Source organism: Nicotiana sylvestris, chromosome 11 (assembly GCF_000393655.2).
Source record: "Nicotiana sylvestris chromosome 11, ASM39365v2, whole genome shotgun sequence".
NCBI classification, from domain to species: Eukaryota; Viridiplantae; Streptophyta; class Magnoliopsida; order Solanales; family Solanaceae; genus Nicotiana; species Nicotiana sylvestris.
The window spans coordinates 148,334,344-148,352,624 of record NC_091067.1 but is presented as its reverse complement, the minus strand read 5'-3'; positions in this window follow the sequence as shown (position 1 = coordinate 148,352,624).

Sequence of the window (18,281 nt, the reverse complement as noted above, 5' to 3'; positions counted from 1 at the left end):
GCGGAATGGCGAGACAGGTTAGAAGAATCCGAAAAGGTCATGACAGAGTTCAAGGCACGGTGGGGAACAAGAGTAGATAAGCATCGCCGGTGTTTGAACCAATTGAAACGTGACCACGAGAAGACTGTGGCCAAAATAAAGAGGGAGATGGCTACACTCGAGTTTAAAGCAGTTAAGCAGGCCGGGGATTTCCAATCGGAGAGTAGATACTGTTACGACTTGTTGGCCCAAATGAAGGAAGAAGTGCGACAGCTGAGGGATCAGCATATACAGGACTCACAGGTATTCAAGACGTGCAGTGATCAGATAAGACACCTACTCATAGAGAAGAAAAAAACCAGAGACAAGATCAGGGCCATTGCCCATGCCATCATCAGAAGGTGTCGACGGTGTGAAAACATGACCTGTGTTACCGTTCTCCCAGTAGTGATGGGTTATGTCAAACAGACCATGCACGAGTTGGAGCAGCTCGAAAGGGATCTCGCACCTAGAACCGCGAAAAGGCCGAACGATGCCTCGCGAGTCCCTAAGTTGGAAAATTAACCTCTGGCCGAGTCTTGTTTTAGTTAAGCTTTGATGTTTTCCCATATGTTGTTTTCCATTTTTTCTTCAATCAAATAGGGTCAAAGAACCATGGAGTCTGTACTGTTGCTATGTTGTTTGAAGCAATGTGTAATAGCAAATTTTGATAATGAAATTAAGTGACTCCGGAAGAATTTCTATGTGTCTTTACTTTAAGGCAGAACTACGCCTGGTCTGATTCACGCGGGGACGTGATACGTAGGCAATCCCCATAAGATTCGACCGCTTTTTAAATAAAGAAAAGAAAATGTAAATAAAATAAAAACGCGGGGTTTCGCATAATACTCTAAAAAAGAGACGAATGAACAAACCGGGATGACGCATGTGGTTTGAAGCAAAGCATGTAGAAACGGTCAACTGCCTAGGTGCATTGCATCCTCTATGTGTTATGATCAAATCTGTTAAGCTCTAACACTAACAAAGTTTGTTGTTGTCTGATACCAGACAGTTAGTTGTTAAAGAATTCTGGCAACACATTCATACCAAACCAGATCCAAAGGACCGGTAGCAACAAGCATGACCACTTCTGAGAATAGTAATGAGGAAGAAAGGCCGATGAGCCAGTTGCTAAAAGAGGCAATGGAAAAGATTGAGAGGATGGGACTGGAGATGCATGCCATGCAGCTAGCCCTGGCCAAAACGCAAAAGAGCCCTGAGACACTGGGACACGTACCGGAGTACCCTCACTCTGGCCCTTCCACAAGCCGCCCAAACCCCCTCTATCATCAAGAGAGAAGCCCTCATGATTCCCAAGCTCCACCACCCCACCAACCTCTCCCAACATCCAATATTCCCATTTTTGTGGGACCTGCATCAGCCCCTTTGCAGCGAACGACCAGTGAGCCATTGTTTCAGGCTCACGATACACAGTACTATCCCCCTGAGCCTACATTCCACGCACCGGAACCACAGGTTTACAATCCCCATTTGGAAGTACCGGCAGAGGTTGAGAAGCCTGTTAAGGCCCCAGAACAGGATGAAGTGTTAAGAAAGTTCAAAAGCCTGGAGCAATCCTTCAGAAACTTGCACGGGCTGGGCAATCAAGTCAGCGTGGCATACAAAGATCTGTGCCCTTTCCCAGATGTCCAACTCCCGGCTGGGTTCAAGATGCCCAAGTTTGATTTATATGAAGGGCACGGTGATCCCATGGCACATTTGCGGGGGTTCTGTAGCAAAATGAGAGGGGCAGGAGGCAAGGATGAGCTTTTGATAGCTTACTTCGGCCAAAGTCTGAGCGGATCTGCGCTGGAATGGTATACCAGGCAGGATTTCAGCAGGTGGTACACGTGGGATGATCTGGCACAGGCTTTTGCAGGTCATTTCCAGTACAATCTAGAGATAGTCCCTGACCGTCTCACGTTATTGAGGACTGGGAAGAAACCCGGGGAAAGTTTTCGCGAGTTCGGGTTCCGTTGGAGAGAACAAGCAGCTAGGGTCGATCCTCCCATGAGAGAGGGAGAAATGGTAGACTACTTTTTGCAGACATTGGATCCAACCTACTTTGGTCACTTGGTGACAACGGTTGGAAAATCTTTCAACGAGGTAGTCAAAATAGGGGTCATGATAGAAGAAGGTTTGAGGTCGGACAAGATCTTAAACTATTCGGCACTTAAGGCCACGACCCAGGCTATTCAAAGCGGCACGGGAGGTGCGCTAAGAAGAAAGAAAGAAGAGGTTGCCACGATCGAGGCAGGCAGTTGGTCCAGGGCTGGCAGGCCACACTACAACCAACCCAGGCCTCACAGGTCAAACTATCCATACAACCCACCACAAAATTTCTATCCACCTCGAGAACCACATTGTTCCGTACACCAAGCCCAGGTATACACTCAGCCTCCGGTTCGCCCACAATGGCGCGCACCGGCTCCCCAGAACATATATGCACCACCACAAAACACTTACCCTCCACCAAGGGCATATAGAAATCCTTCAGGGGCAGGTTTCCGGGGAAATCCAGATGCCAGAAATGACAGGTTGCGGAAGCAAAGAACCTTCACCGAACTGGGAGAAACCTACACCGCTGTGTTCCACAAGCTGCGGCAATTGGGTTTGGTTAGTCCCGTCCATACTCGGGAACCAAATCCCCCGCCTCAGAATTTGGATCGTTCAATCAGTTGTGAATACTGTTCAGGGATGCTCGGGCACGATACCGAGAAGTGTTGGAAGTTAAGGCATGCCATACAGGATCTTATTGACACCAATAAGATCGAGGTCCAGACACCGGAGACTCCTAACATCAACCAAAATCCACTGCCAGCGCACCACGAAGCTCACATGATTGAGTTGGTATGTGAGGGAGGTGAATTAAGAAAACCCTCACAAACAGTGATGATGATCCAAGCTGCCCCAAAAGAAGTCTTAACCAGGGGAGGAACAAATGCACAGTCGCAGGGAGAAGGTGTCAAGCCGGTAGTATTATGGGGGAAGAACCCGTCCGTCATAGCAAGCAAACCCGAGCCAAGCAAGTTGGTAATACCAGGGATCCTGCCCACACCGGCGGTCGTGTTGATAGGGGTATGTAGAGAACGGGTAACCATAAAGCCGGTGGTCCAACTGCCAATGCTTGACAGCAGGGCTGTCCCCTGGAAATATGAAAAAGCAGTGGTAACGTACCAAGGAAAACAGGTGGAAGAAGTCAGTTGTGAAGCGCAAGGGCTGACTCGATCAGGTCGATGTTTTGCTCCGATGGAGTTAAGGAAAACCAACCCAGTGGCAACCAAGAAGCCAGTGTCAGAAGAAGAGGCCGAAGACTTCCTGAGGAAGATGAAAGTGCAAGACTATTCTGTGGTTGAGCAGCTGAGAAAAACACCTGCCCAGATCTCACTATTGTCATTACTCCTCCATTCCGAGGAACATCGCCGAGCCCTGTTAAAAATATTGAACGAGGCCCATGTACCCAGTGAGATTTCTGTAAACCACCTGGAAACCATTGCCAGCAAGATTTTCGAGGTGAACAGAGTGACATTCTCAGATGATGACCTGCCGGTGGAAGGTACAGAGCACAACAAAGCTCTATACCTAGCTGTCAAATGTGAAGACTCGGTGGTAACCCGAGTATTAGTGGATAACGGCTCAAGCGCCAATATTTGTCCATTATCCACCCTGGACCAGTTAAAGATTGACCATGGAAGAATCCGGGAGAATAGCATCTGTGTCCGAGGGTTTGACGGAAACGGAACAGCCACTGTGGGGGATGTTGTACTTGAACTAACCATTGGCCCGGTCCTGTTTACCATGGAATTCCAGGTATTGGACGCCACGGTATCTTACAATTTGCTGTTAGGACGACCTTGGATTCATGCAGCTAAAGCGGTGCCTTCCACCCTACATCAGGCAGTGAAGTTCGAGTGGGAAAGACAAGAGGTCGTGTTGCACGGTGAGGATACAACATGCACCATGGGCGGAACCATTGTGCCTTTCATAGAGACCACTGATGACAAGGGTCCTTGGGTCTACCAGATTCTCGATACAGGGTCGGCCAACAAAATCTCTGAAGGAGAAATCATCCCGCACCCTAGGGTAGCTGCCGCGACAGTCATGATGGTATCGGAGATGCTGGGTAATGGGTTTGTGCCGGGAAAAGGCCTGGGAGTTGAACTTCAAGGGATAGTCCAACCTGTCTCCCTTCCTAAGAATCTGGAAACTTTCGGGTTGGGGTTCAAACCAACCCCAGCAGACAGGAAGCAAGCGCGAAAAATGAAGAAGAGGGTCTGGTTTCTGCCTAAACCAGTACCACGACTCTCGAGGTCTTTTGTTAAAGCTAGTGCCAAGGGGTCAGCGATCCCAAAGATTCAAGGACCTTTGATCGGCATAAATGAAGACCTGAATCAGAGTTTTGAGAGACTATTCGCGGATGTCAGTGTGGTGGAAGCTGGAGAGGGTTCCAGCAGGGCAGAGATACAATTTGTGGGGCCTGAGGCCAAGACCAACAATTGGACGGTTACTCCTCTTCCTGTCCGAGGGGAGTCTTGGTAGTAGGCTTTGATTAATGTTTTGTTTGTTTGTTTGTTTGATCGGATTATTCAAGGGTGTAATCCCAATTTTACTTTCGTTTTGTAAAAGTGTGAACCCTTTTTATCCTGCAAATTTAATAAAGTTCTTTTCTTTTGTCCCATTTTAATTTCTGGTTTTGTTCTTTTTCTTTCTGAACAGTTCTCTTTTTACTGGTCCTAATGACATGGCATGCACAGCGGATCTTCGACCTAGTCTAATAAATCAATCTGAATCTGACTCAACAATGCAAGAGGTCGTTTGTGATAATGAATCCGAATGTGACGAAGGAGAAGCCTTCGAAGAAATAAATCGAGAACTGTGCCAATTTGAAGAGAAACCCAAGCCTAACCTAAATGACACTGAGGCTGTGAACCTAGGAGACGCTGATATCATCCAAGAGACCAAAATTAGCATCCACATTGAGCCAAATGTCAAAGCAGAATTGATCGAAACTCTCAGGGAATTCAAAGATGTTTTTGCATGGTCATATGATGATATGCCTGGATTGAGCACCAATTTAGTGGTTCACAAATTGCCCACTGACCCGGCATGCCCTCCGGTCAAGCAAAAACTAAGGAAATTTAAAACAGAAATGAGTGTAAAGATCAAAGAAGAAGTGATCAAGCAATTACAATCGAAGGTCATTCGGGTCACTCGGTATCCCGAATGGTTGGCCAATGTGGTACCAGTCCCAAAGAAGGATGGAAAAATCAGGGTGTGCGTCGACTACCGCAACCTCAACAAAGCAAGTCCCAAGGACAATTTCCCGTTACCCAACATTCATATCCTGATCGATAATTGCGCTGGGCGCGAGATCGGATCCTTTGTGGATTGCTATGCGGGTTATCATCAGATCCTAATGGATGAGGAGGATGCTGAGAAGACAGCATTTATTACGCCATGGGGAACCTACTGCTATCGGGTAATGCCGTTCGGTTTAAAGAACGCTGGGGCAACGTACATGCGAGCAATGACTGCTGTGTTTCATGACATGATACACAAAGAAATAGAGGTGTACGTCGATGATGTGATCATCAAATCTTGGCGTCAGGAGGACCATGTGGCAGACCTAAGGAGATTTTTCCAAAGACTCCGGAGGTATGATATCAAGCTTAACCCGGCCAAATGCGCATTCGGGGTTCCATCAGGAAAGTTGCTAGGATTCATCGTCAGTCGACGGGGGATTGAGTTAGACCCATCCAAAATTGAATCCATCCGAGATTTGCCACCGCCAAGGAACAAAACAGAGGTAATGAGTTTGCTGGGTAGACTCAATTACATCAGCAGGTTCATCGCTCAACTCACAGCAACTTGTGAGCCCATATTTCGGCTACTGAGAAAGGATGCTGCAGAAGGTTGGACGACAGAGTGTCAAGAGGCTTTCGACCAAATCAAAGGGTATCTGTCTAATCCACCCGTGTTGGTCCCGCCTAAGCCCGGGAAACCCCTAATCCTTTACCTGACAGTCTTGGAAAATTCATTTGGTTGTGTACTGGGGCAACATGATGACACAGGAAGGAAGGAGCAGGCCATCTACTATCTTAGCAAGAAATTCACAGTGCATGAGGTCAAGTACACTCAACTCGAGAAAACATGCTGCGCCCTGACTTGGGTAGCTCAGAAGTTGAAGCACTACCTGTCCTCATATACTACTTATCTCATATCCCGCTTGGACCCATTGAAGTATATCTTTCAGAAACCTATGCCCACGGGAAGGTTGGCAAAGTGGCAAATTCTGCTCACAGAGTTTGATATCATCTACGTAACAAGGACGGCCATGAAAGCCCAGGCACTAGCAGACCATTTGGCAGAGAATCCCGTTGACGAAAAATACGAGCCTTTAAGAACGTATTTTCCTGACGAAGAGGTGATGCATACAAATGAGTTGGAATTACCCGAGGAACCGGGTTGGAAGCTTTTCTTTGATGGAGCGGCAAATGCAAAAGGGGTGGGAATAGGGGCAGTACTCATCTCTGAAACAGGACGGCATTATCCTGTTACGGCCCAACTGCGCTTCTATTGCACTAACAATATGGCCGAATATGAGGCTTGCATTCTGGGTCTGCGCTTGGCTGCTGACATGGATGTCCAAGACGTCTTGGTCTTGGGAGACTCGGACCTCTTGGTACATCAAATTCAGGGTGAATGGGAAACACGAGATCTGAAGCTCATACCATACCGACAATGCTTGCATGATCTGAGCAAGCAATTTCGATCGGTGAAGTTCAAACACATCCCGAGAGTTCACAATGAGGTTGCAGATGCTTTAGCCACCTTAGCATCAATGCTGCACCACCCTGACAAAATGTATGTTGATCCTCTGCATATCCAAGTCCGTGATCAGCACGCCTACTGCAATACCATAGAAGAAGAAGCAGATGGCGAACCCTGGTTTCATGATATCAAGGAATATCTCAAAATGGGGATATATCCAGAACATGCCTCTGGAGACCAAAAAAGAGCCCTTCGGCGTTTGTCGAATGGTTTCTTCCTCAGTGGAGGAGTATTGTACAAAAGAACCCCGGATTTGGGGTTGTTGAGATGCATAGATGCCGGGCAGGCAACGACGGTTATGGCGGAAGTACATGCCGGAGTTTGTGGGCCACACATGAGCGGATATGTATTGGCAAGAAAGATCCTTCGAACAGGGTGTTATTGGCTAACCATGGAACACGACTGTATCACTTTCGTAAGGAAATGCCATAAGTGCCAGATACATGGAGATTTGATTCATTCTCCGCCAACAGAGTTACATACGATGTCAGCACCCTGGCCGTTTGTAGCATGGGGCATGGATGTCATTGGGCCCATCGAGCCAGCAGCGTCCAACGGTCATAGGTTCATTCTAGTGACCATTGATTACTTCACCAAATGGGTGGAGGCTAAAACCTTCAAATCGGTAACCAAGAAGGCGGTGGTGGACTTTGTTCACTCCCATATCATCTGCAGATTTGGGATCCCAAAAGTGATCATTACGGATAACGGCGCGAATCTTAATAGCAGCCTGATGAGAGAGGTGTGCCAACAATTCAAGATTACACACCGCAATTCCACCCCATATCGTCCCAAGGCGAATGGAGCAGTCGAAGCAGCCAATAAGAATATCAAGAAGATACTACGAAAAATGGTGGAAGGGTCCAGACAATGGCACGAGAAATTACCCTTTGCTTTGTTGGGGTACCGCACTACCGTCCGGACCTCCATAGGCACAACTCCTTATTTGTTGGTGTATGGAACTGAGGCCGTGATACCAACGGAGGTCGAAATTCCATCCCTCCGAATTGTCGCTGAAGCCGGGATTGATGATGATGAATGGGTAAAAGCTCGATTGGAACAGTTGAGCCTGATAGATGAGAAAAGATTGGCAGCAGTGTGCCATGGTCAACTGTATCAGAAGAGAATGGCAAGAGCATATAACAAGAAGGTGCGCCCCAGGAAGTTTGAGGTAGGGCAGCAGGTGTTAAAGAAGATCCTCCCACATCAGGTCGAAGCAAAAGGCAAATTCGCCCCAAATTGGCAAGGGCCTTATATCGTGACCAGAGTATTGTCCAACGGCGCTCTGTGTTTGACAGATATCGAAGGTAGATGTGTCGACATGGCTATCAATTCAGATGCAGTCAAGAGATATTATGCGTAATTTCTTTAATTATGGCAATTTTTGGTTTATTTGTTTGTATTTGGCATTTGATGGATAATGAGATGACGGAGGCAATTCTTTCTTCTATCCAAACACTGTTTAACCCTTGCTTCCCCCTTTGAGCCTTAAGTAATCCTTTCATACCCCTCTTTTGGAATCACTAATGGAAAGGACATGAAAAAAAAAAAAAAAAAAAAGAAAAAGAAGAAGAAAAAGAAGATGAAATCATAAAGAAATACAAAACCGTGGGAACTACGTTTGACCTGATTCCTCAAAGAGGATACGTAGGCGCCTCACGGCTCGGTCATAGTATGCATCATAATAAATATAGGATGCATAATGTACATAGTATGCATAATAGACACAGCGTGCGTAATGCACGTAGCACAACATAAAAGTAAAAAATAAATAAATTCCCCAAGCAAGAAAACTGGGGCAGAAGTTATGTTTTAAGTTCCAACAAAGGTTTGATTCCAAAAGTTGTAGCACATCACCCTCCAAGTTGTTTTCATTTTTTTTTTTTTTTTTTTTTTTTTTTTTTTTTAGCCTTCCTTCAATCCCACACCAAAACCAACATCGACATCCAAAAGACCTCCCGATCAATGTTCGAGAGATGCCAAATCCGGCAAATAAGGCCGAGAATGATACACCGATCCCCAGCAAAGAAAAGGATCGTAAGACTGGGAATGAGTTGATAGTCAAAAGAATCTCCAGAAGAGAGGATCATATCTACAACACCCCGATTCCTCGAAAAGAAATAAAATGAGAGAGTCTCATCGGTGAAAACCTTCACAGGCACCGAGAGGCGATGTAAGATGAGGGAAATGAAATGAGAGAGTCTTATTGGTGAAAACCTTCACAGGCACCATAAGGCGCCGGGAGATGAGAGAAAAGAGAGAGTCTCATTAGTGAAAACCCCTCGAAGGGCACTATGAGGCGACAAGATAGAGCAGCGAAACCTACCACATTCGCAACAAGATGAACATCCATTTATCATCCCCAGCAAGTCAGCCCGTCGGACAAATCAATTGATACAAATAGACTGGGTCGGGAATCTATGGTGCATGTCATGATCACGGGGACCAGTTGTGTCATCCAGATAAGTTCTTTTGATTGTCTCCTCCCACAAAAGATTGGTTCAGAAAGATTTTCTCTTTTCCATATCTTTATTTTCTTTTCCTAAAAAAGTGTTCTTTAAAGGATTTTTCAAAGCTTACTACCAGAAACCGAAGGGAAATTCACCCAATGCAGGGTAATACAAACAGTCTTAAAAGGCCGGCCCCAGGCGATGCAGGGACTGTGCTCGGAAATGTTGGAAGAAGTAAGCTCCAAAGGGAGTGGTTTCGGGAGTTAGAAGCAGACTCCCACATCATGTGTTTTAAAAGAAAGCAGAAAAGGGGATAAATTGAAAACCATATCCCCAGCAGGCTAGAGATCCCCAACAGGCAACTTTGCCTGCCAACCCATTATGGGGACAAAGAGCAAGAAAAGGGGAGAGAGAAAAATGGCTCGCCAGAAAGGCACCCTCTACCCCCACGATTAAAACTGACTAAAACCTTTTGTCTTTTGCAGGAGAGCAAAGAATTGATGACGGCAACAAGATGCAATGCCATGGAAGTTACCAAAAACCGGGGCAGAAAATTTTCTGCCGATTGTCGAAAATTTTCTCGGAAGAACGGGGAAACAATTGGAATACATTTAAGTTCTAGGTCGCCCACCAGTATAATGCGGGAATACATTTAAGTTCTAGGTCGCCCACCAGTATAATGCGGGAATACTTTTAAGTTCTAGGTCGCCCACCAGTATAATGCGGGAATACATTTAAGTTCTAGGTCGCCCACCAGTATAATGCGGGAATACTTTTAAGTTCTAGGTCGCCCACCAGTATAATGCGGGAATACATTTAAGTTCTAGGTCGCCCACCAGTATAATGCGGGAATACTTTTAAGTTCTAGGTCGCCCACCAGTATAATGCGGGAATACTTTTAAGTTCTAGGTCGCCCACCAGTATAATGCGGGAATACATTTAAGTTCTAGGTCGCCCACCAGTATAATGCGGGAATACTTTTAAGTTCTAGGTCGCCCACCAGTATAATGCGGGAATACATTTAAGTTCTAGGTCGCCCACCAGTATAATGCGGGAATACTTTTAAGTTCTAGGTCGCCCACCAGTATAATGCGGGAATACATTTAAGTTCTAGGTCGCCCACCAGTATAATGCGGGAATACTTTTAAGTTCTAGGTCGCCCACCAGTATAATGCGGGAATACATTTAAGTTCTAGGTCGCCCACCAGTATAATGCGGGAATACTTTTAAGTTCTAGGTCGCCCACCAGTATAATGCGGGAATACTTTTAAGTTCTAGGTCGCCCACCAGTATAATGCGGGAATACATTTAAGTTCTAGGTCGCCCACCAGTATAATGCGGGAATACTTTTAAGTTCTAGGTCGCCCACCAGTATAATGCGGGAATACATTTAAGTTCTAGGTCGCCCACCAGTATAATGCGGGAATACTTTTAAGTTCTAGGTCGCCCACCAGTATAATGCGGGAATACATTTAAGTTCTAGGTCGCCCACCAGTATAATGCGGGAATACATTTAAGTTCTAGGTCGCCCACCAGTATAATGCGGGAATACTTTTAAGTTCTAGGTCGCCCACCAGTATAATGCGGGAATACATTTAAGTTCTAGGTCGCCCACCAGTATAATGCGGGAATACTTTTAAGTTCTAGGTCGCCCACCAGTATAATGCGGGAATACATTTAAGTTCTAGGTCGCCCACCAGTATAATGCGGGAATACATTTAAGTTCTAGGTCGCCCACCAGTATAATGCGGGAATACTTTTAAGTTCTAGGTCGCCCACCAGTATAATGCGGGAATACATTTAAGTTCTAGGTCGCCCACCAGTATAATGCGGGAATACATTTAAGTTCTAGGTCGCCCACCAGTATAATGCGGGAATACTTTTAAGTTCTAGGTCGCCCACCAGTATAATGCGGGAATACTTTTAAGTTCTAGGTCGCCCACCAGTATAATGCGGGAATACATTTAAGTTCTAGGTCGCCCACCAGTATAATGCGGGAATACTTTTAAGTTCTAGGTCGCCCACCAGTATAATGCGGGAATACATTTAAGTTCTAGGTCGCCCACCAGTATAATGCGGGAATACTTTTAAGTTCTAGGTCGCCCACCAGTATAATGCGGGAATACATTTAAGTTCTAGGTCGCCCACCAGTATAATGCGGGAATACTTTTAAGTTCTAGGTCGCCCACCAGTATAATGCGGGAATACATTTAAGTTCTAGGTCGCCCACCAGTATAATGCGGGAATACTTTTAAGTTCTAGGTCGCCCACCAGTATAATGCGGGAATACTTTTAAGTTCTAGGTCGCCCACCAGTATAATGCGGGAATACATTTAAGTTCTAGGTCGCCCACCAGTATAATGCGGGAATACTTTTAAGTTCTAGGTCGCCCACCAGTATAATGCGGGAATACATTTAAGTTCTAGGTCGCCCACCAGTATAATGCGGGAATACTTTTTCTAGGTCGCCCACCAGTATAACGCGGGAATACATTTAAGTTCTAGGTCGCCCACCAGTATAATGCGGGAATACATTCAGCTCTAGATTTTGGAATCAGTCACCCCACCTGAAGACGGAAGGTTACGACAGAGATCCCCAAACGGGAAACAATAAAATCCTCAGCACCAAGAAGCAGACAACTGCAAAAGCAAGCGCACATTCAAAGGGAAGAAGGAACGCGTCTCAAAAGAGCAGTTTGGGAACGCTATGGCATGCCCAACATAACAATTCTGATGAAAAGCCATACCACTGAGGAAACCATTGAAAGATTTAAAGAAGAAAGTCGTATCCCCAGCGGGTCAAGCAAAGTGACGAAAACTGGCATTCAAACGTCAGCGAAGGATCAGCATCATCTCCAAGTTCACAAAATACAGGCGTCAGAGGAAAGCATTAGCCGACAAGAAAGCAAGACAACAAGAACAAGTGGGAGATAGATGAGACCTCATACTCTAGCTTAACTTCTTGTTTTTCCTTTTAGAGCAATGTAATAGGGAGATCGGTTGAGCAGTAGCATCCTACAGCAGCATGCAACAGCGCACAACAACAGCAAGCAATACAGTCACATGGTAGTCCCAGCTACCAAAATTTCCCGAACTACATTGACCTGATTCCTGTTCAGCCCAGGATATGTAGGAAACCTCCGAAGCAAAGGTTCGGTCAAATCTTTTTCAAAAATGCTTCACACGGAGTATTCGGACGGGCAAAAATCGCTCGCTTTATCTTTGCGCGAAAACCCTTCGTGTCTCCGTGCAAAGAGGGGCAGCTGTAAGCACGTGATTTTTGCTTTACGGACATTCGCTCCAAAAGAAAATAAAAATAGTGACAAATGGCTTCGTTGTACAATTGTTCGAGTTTTCATGTGTTGTTAGTCACTTGTGGATCTGTCCATTTTTTTTTTTTTTTGCATTTAATCATTAACAAACAAAATACAAAATATATGTATTAGGATGGTTAAACCATAATTCGGTCAGTAAAAGAAAATTCAAAAAATATATATGTGCACCGTTCGCCCTAGGCTCTTAGCTAACCTACGTAAATATTTTTGTGATAATTGTGTTAAAATGTTGCATTGTTGTTTAATTCCGTTACCTTATTATTTGTTATTTTTATTTTGTTTAAAAGAAAAGAAAAAATAATAAGAAAGAAAACAAAAGCAAAAGAGTAGGGAAAATCGGTTTGGGCCAAGAAATGAAACAAAATAGGCCCAAGACCAGGACACAGATCCAGTCCAAACACAGGCTGCCCGGACACGTCCCAAACGACGTCGTATCAGCGCCTCAATCTGAGCCGTTGATTCATGGCAATCAAACGGTCCAATACAGCCCCTGCTAAGTCGAAACGACGTCGTTTCAGGCAAGTTAATCTGGGCCGTTCATTCCCATTGATCCAACGGATCCAGGCCTTCCTCTAAACCCGTCAACATGACCCGATCCAATCCCCTACCCGGTCATAACCCACTATCATCTCCCGAACGACGTCGTCCCTCCTCAATGGTTAGATCCTGGCCCTTGATCTCAATTGATCCAATGGCCAGGATCTAAACCCTCAATACATATATAAACCTAACCCCCTTACCCCACGCCCCAAGCCACACCCCCCCCTCGGCCACTATTCACCATCTTCCCCAGGCTCCCTTTCCTCTCAAACCCTAGCAGCCTAGGTTTCCCACCATAAGCCTGGCAACCACAGTTCCGATGACCACCAAAATAACACCCCCGATGCACCCGACCATCCTGAACACGAATCCACTAACCACAAGCCTCGAATCACTTCCGTTCGTCTCGAATCTTCGTTTGAAGATTTGAGTCGAACCTGGACCTATGCCAAACCACCCCATCTTCATGCTAGACACTCTCCTGACCTTCCTCGTGACCAAACCAAGCTTGGTTTGGTCCGAATCCACCCACAACTCCCAAAAATCCAGATCTGGAAATCCAGACTTCTGAAGCACATGCACCTGGGGAACCCGGCCAGTTTTGACATAGGTTTGAGGTCTAATAGACCTTAACCAAGGTGTTCTCATGTGAGAACACCCTGATTAAGGTTTGTTCGGCCTCAAAGGTTCGAAGTCGAGTTTGATTTGGGTCTGTTTGGTTTAAACATTTTGGTAAGTTTTCCGTTCTTTTGTTTTATTTCCAAATAAGTTGTCAGCATATCTCTTTGTGTTTGTTTGTTATTTTGTTACTTCTTCCAGATTTCTTTCATCTCTGTTAAAGACCCTTTATTTGGTCGATTGTCTTCTGTTTGTTCTGAATACACTCTGTGATAAACATGATCGTCAGTTAGATTAATCGTCAAAGGAACTAATTCATATAGGCCCAGTAATTTAATAAAAGTTGTCTGATACCCTTTAGGTCCCCGAACGTGTTGTTTATATGAGCGACTGATTATTACCTGCTATAATTAGTATAGTCGACTCGATAAATGTCGTCGATTAGTTTTCTATAACTAATGGATCGAAGGAGCTAGGAGTTTCACATAACTAATTAAACTCGGACACTGGCTGGATGACCTAGTAATGTTTGAAATGGTCTGTTGGCATTATAAAAATGACTAAAAGGGTTCAGTCTAGGCAGTCCTGAGTTCGAGTTTTCATCAGTGCAAAAATGCCCTAATGCTGCAATAGGCAGGGGCAGTAATAATCAAGGTTAACGGGGGTATTCTGGGGTGTTTAAAAAGAACAGAAGTAATTAGTTTAAGTGAGCTGACAAAAAGGGTACTAACTTAGGATTAAACTAATACCAATGGGGGAACAAGACACAAGGGTATGGGGGCTCAAAATGAATAAACAAATGAGCCCATAATTCTGGATTAAACAAAACCAGGCGTGGGGAATAAAGGGAGCTGACACCAAGCATGCTGAGCATGGGCTTAAAGAGTATGGGCATTCTGCCAATTGGCAGGCAGGGCAGCTCAGCTGTAATGGTGCATTTGGCCTATAAATAGGCCATTTGATAACTAAAACAGGGGCTGAAGTTTAAGGGTCTTAGGCTGGACATTTTTGAGTCTGGAGAGAAAGAAAAAAAAAACAAAAAGAAAATTTCAGAATATTGTAACAAAACACTGTCTGAAAACTGCTTAGGAGTTCAAGTTAGCCAAGCTGTCTTTGCTAATTGTTGTTGGTTATTTGCCGAGCTGTTTGTGATTGTTGAACTGCTGGTGCTGTTATATTGAATACTCTGGTTTTCTGTTGGTTCATCATTCTGTTTCTGGGACTGCTTGTTTGTTGCTCGACCACTTGTGAGCTTCATCATTGTGGCTGGTTGTTGTTGCTGTGTTGTTGGTGTTATCTGCTGTTGCTGTATTCACTGCATATTGCTTAGCTGATCATTCCTTTCTTCTTTGTCCTCCTTACCAGGTACACAATCGATACCACTAATGTAACTGAGAGTTTGAACATAAATGCAAAAGAGAGGACCTGCAGATTGTTTATATACACGTGGACTGTTGTGTTAAATGTCATGTAGTATATAGTAGTTACATTTTTGTTTGGATAATAGAAGTAGCCTACATGCTTAGTGTATCAATGCAGGTTAATGCATGCTAGTCATGTATGTGTGCTGTTAGGTGAAAAAAAACATTCCCAGTGTAATAAGTTGTACCTTTAGACTTAGTCTGAGGGTGTAATATATTCTCTAATGTAAGCCAAATAGGAAAACTATCCACTTTAGTTAAAATTCTTTCTCCTTTTGCCAGATTGTCCCATATAAATTGATAAACTCATTTCACAGAACAAAGAATCAGTCCTAGGCCTCAATCTCATGAAGGCCGAGCCCAAATCGAAACAAATCAGTTAGGCCCATATCGAAAAAGGGGGCCTAAGTCTGGCCATCTCGCATGAGCTAGGTTTGGGCCCATAATTTTCGGCTAGTTATCCATAATCGCAGTCACATTTTATTATTCTGTAAAAGCATTTTAAATCCTGTTATAAGTAAACTCGCAATCATGTAATTAATTAGGACTGTCTACCGTTTTCAATTGATAGAGACGAACACGACAAGAAACGTAGTTGCTATAGGATATCCTTTTAAAATAAGAACGAGATGAGCCTCGATGAAAATAAACAAAACACGCAGATGCGGGGCCCTTGTTAAATGTAAATCATTGAAGCATTTAGTTTCCCGGACGGGTTGTTTAGCAAATCTCACAACCTTCCTAAAATGACAACACGTTAGTCTCTTTAGGATACGCTTTAATAAACTTTACCTTCTTAAACTCGGGTGCACATTTATGTGACCCAAATCCAAATCTCGACGGATTCGAAATGCCTCTCTAATCACGGGTACATTGACTGTGACGTGGTTCGAGATGCATGTCCATGACGTTGCAAATTCATTAGAAATAAAGAACGAGGTGAGCCTCGCCAAATAAAAATACAAATTGCGGGGCCCTCAATAAATATTGCTTTAAAAATTGTTTAGGCTTCGGGATGGACCGTTTAGTAAAATTCCACGGTCCTACCCAAAATAAATACGCTAGTCGCTTTAGGCGCGCCTTTAATAATTTAATTTCCTTAAACTCGGGTGCACATTGATGTGACCCAAATCCAAATCTCAACGGAGTCAAAGTGTGTCGACGACCACGGGTACATTGATTGTAACGCGGTTCGAGATACATTTTCACAACGTTGCAATTCTTGATAAAAACAGTAAATGATAAAAGCGGTTAAAAGTTAAATTTTGCACATAAGTTCACACTTGTATAAAATCAGATAATCAAGCCGAATATAACAGTTGAGCGACCGTGCTAGAACCACGGAACTCGGGAATGCCTAACACCTTCTCCCGGGTTAACAGAATTCCTTATCCGGATTTCTGGTACGCAGACCATAATATAGAGTCATTCTTTTCCTCGATTCGGGATTAAAATTGGTGACTTGGGACACCCTAAATCTCCCAAGTGGCGACTCTGAATAATTAAACCAATCCCGTTTCGATTGTCCTTTAATTGGAAAAAACTCCCCTGCGCCCCCGCGGGCGCGTAAAAAGGAGGTGTGACAGCTCTGGCGACTCTGCTGGGGATCTGTAACCCAGAACCACTGGTTCAGGGTTAAGAATTCGAGCTTAAAATAATTGGAATGTAGACCCACCGACCTGTGGTAAGTAGTAGGCTATCTTCTATCCAAAATCGTCTCGTCTTGCCTTTGTTAGCTAACTCGATAAGCTGTCTGGCTGCTGGATCATGTTGCATGCCTTCTTTTATAGCCTCCCGAATATCCCATCTCGCTAAAGTTATTGCAATAAGCTTGTATTTTCGGCTCAAGGCATCGACTACAACATTACCTTTTCCCGGCTTATACTTCAGCGCATAATCAAACTCGGCTAAGAAATCCTACCACCTAGCCTGCTTTGGTGTGATCTTCTTCTGTGTCTGAAAGTAGCTAGTAGCCACATTATCAGTCTTGACCACGAACCTCTACCCGGACCAATAATGTCTCTATGTATGAAGGCAATGCACAATGTCAGTCATTTCCTTCTCTTGCACCATGTAACGCCGCTTCATATCATTTAACTTGCGGCTCTCAAATGCTATGGGATGTTTATCCTGCATGAGGACGCCCCCAATGGCGAAGTCTGAGGCATCTGTGTGCACCTCAAATGTCTTGGCAAAGTCAGGTAATGCCAAGACTGGCTCCTCTATTACAGCTGCCTTAAGGCATTCAAACGCCTTTTGACAATGCTCCGTCCAAACCCATGGCTTGTTCTTCTTTAGCAACTCAGCCAATGGTGCGGCCTTTGCTTAGTATCCACTGATGAACCAACGATAGTAGTTAACAAGGCCAAGGAAGGATCTCAACTCAGTTACCTTTATGGGTGCCTCCCACTCCTAGATAGCATGTACCTTAGCCTCGTCCATGCGTAGCTCGCCATTGCTAATGACATGGCCCAAGAAGTGCACCTTTGATTGTGCAAACTCGCACTTCTCTCTCTTAATATATAGCTCGTTCTTTGGCAAGACTTGGAAAACCTTCCTTAAGTGCTCCATGTGTTCCTCCAAGGTGTTGCTATAGATGACTATGTCATCTAAGTAGACTACCACGAACTGATCAAGGTAGAGATGAAAAATATTGTTCACAAGGGTGCAAAATGCGGCCGGTGCATTGGTTAAGCCGAAGGGCATCACCAACCACTCAAAGGCTCTATATCTCGTCACACATGCTATCTTTGGCTCATCCCCTTCCGCAATGCGAACCTGGTAGTAGCCCTTTCGAAGATCCACCTTGGTAAAGTACTTGGCTTGCCCAAGTCTATTGAACAAATCAGCAATGAGCGGGATCGGGTACTTATTCTTCACTGTAACCTTATTAAGTGCTCGGTAGTCTATGCACAAACGCAACGATCCATCCTTCTTCTTCTGGAACAATACTGGTGCACCGAAAGGTGCCTTTGATGGGTGAATGTGACCAGCATCCAGCAACTCTTTCAATTGTTTTTTGACCTCCTCCAACTCGGGCAGTGCCATACGATATGGGGCAAATGCGGG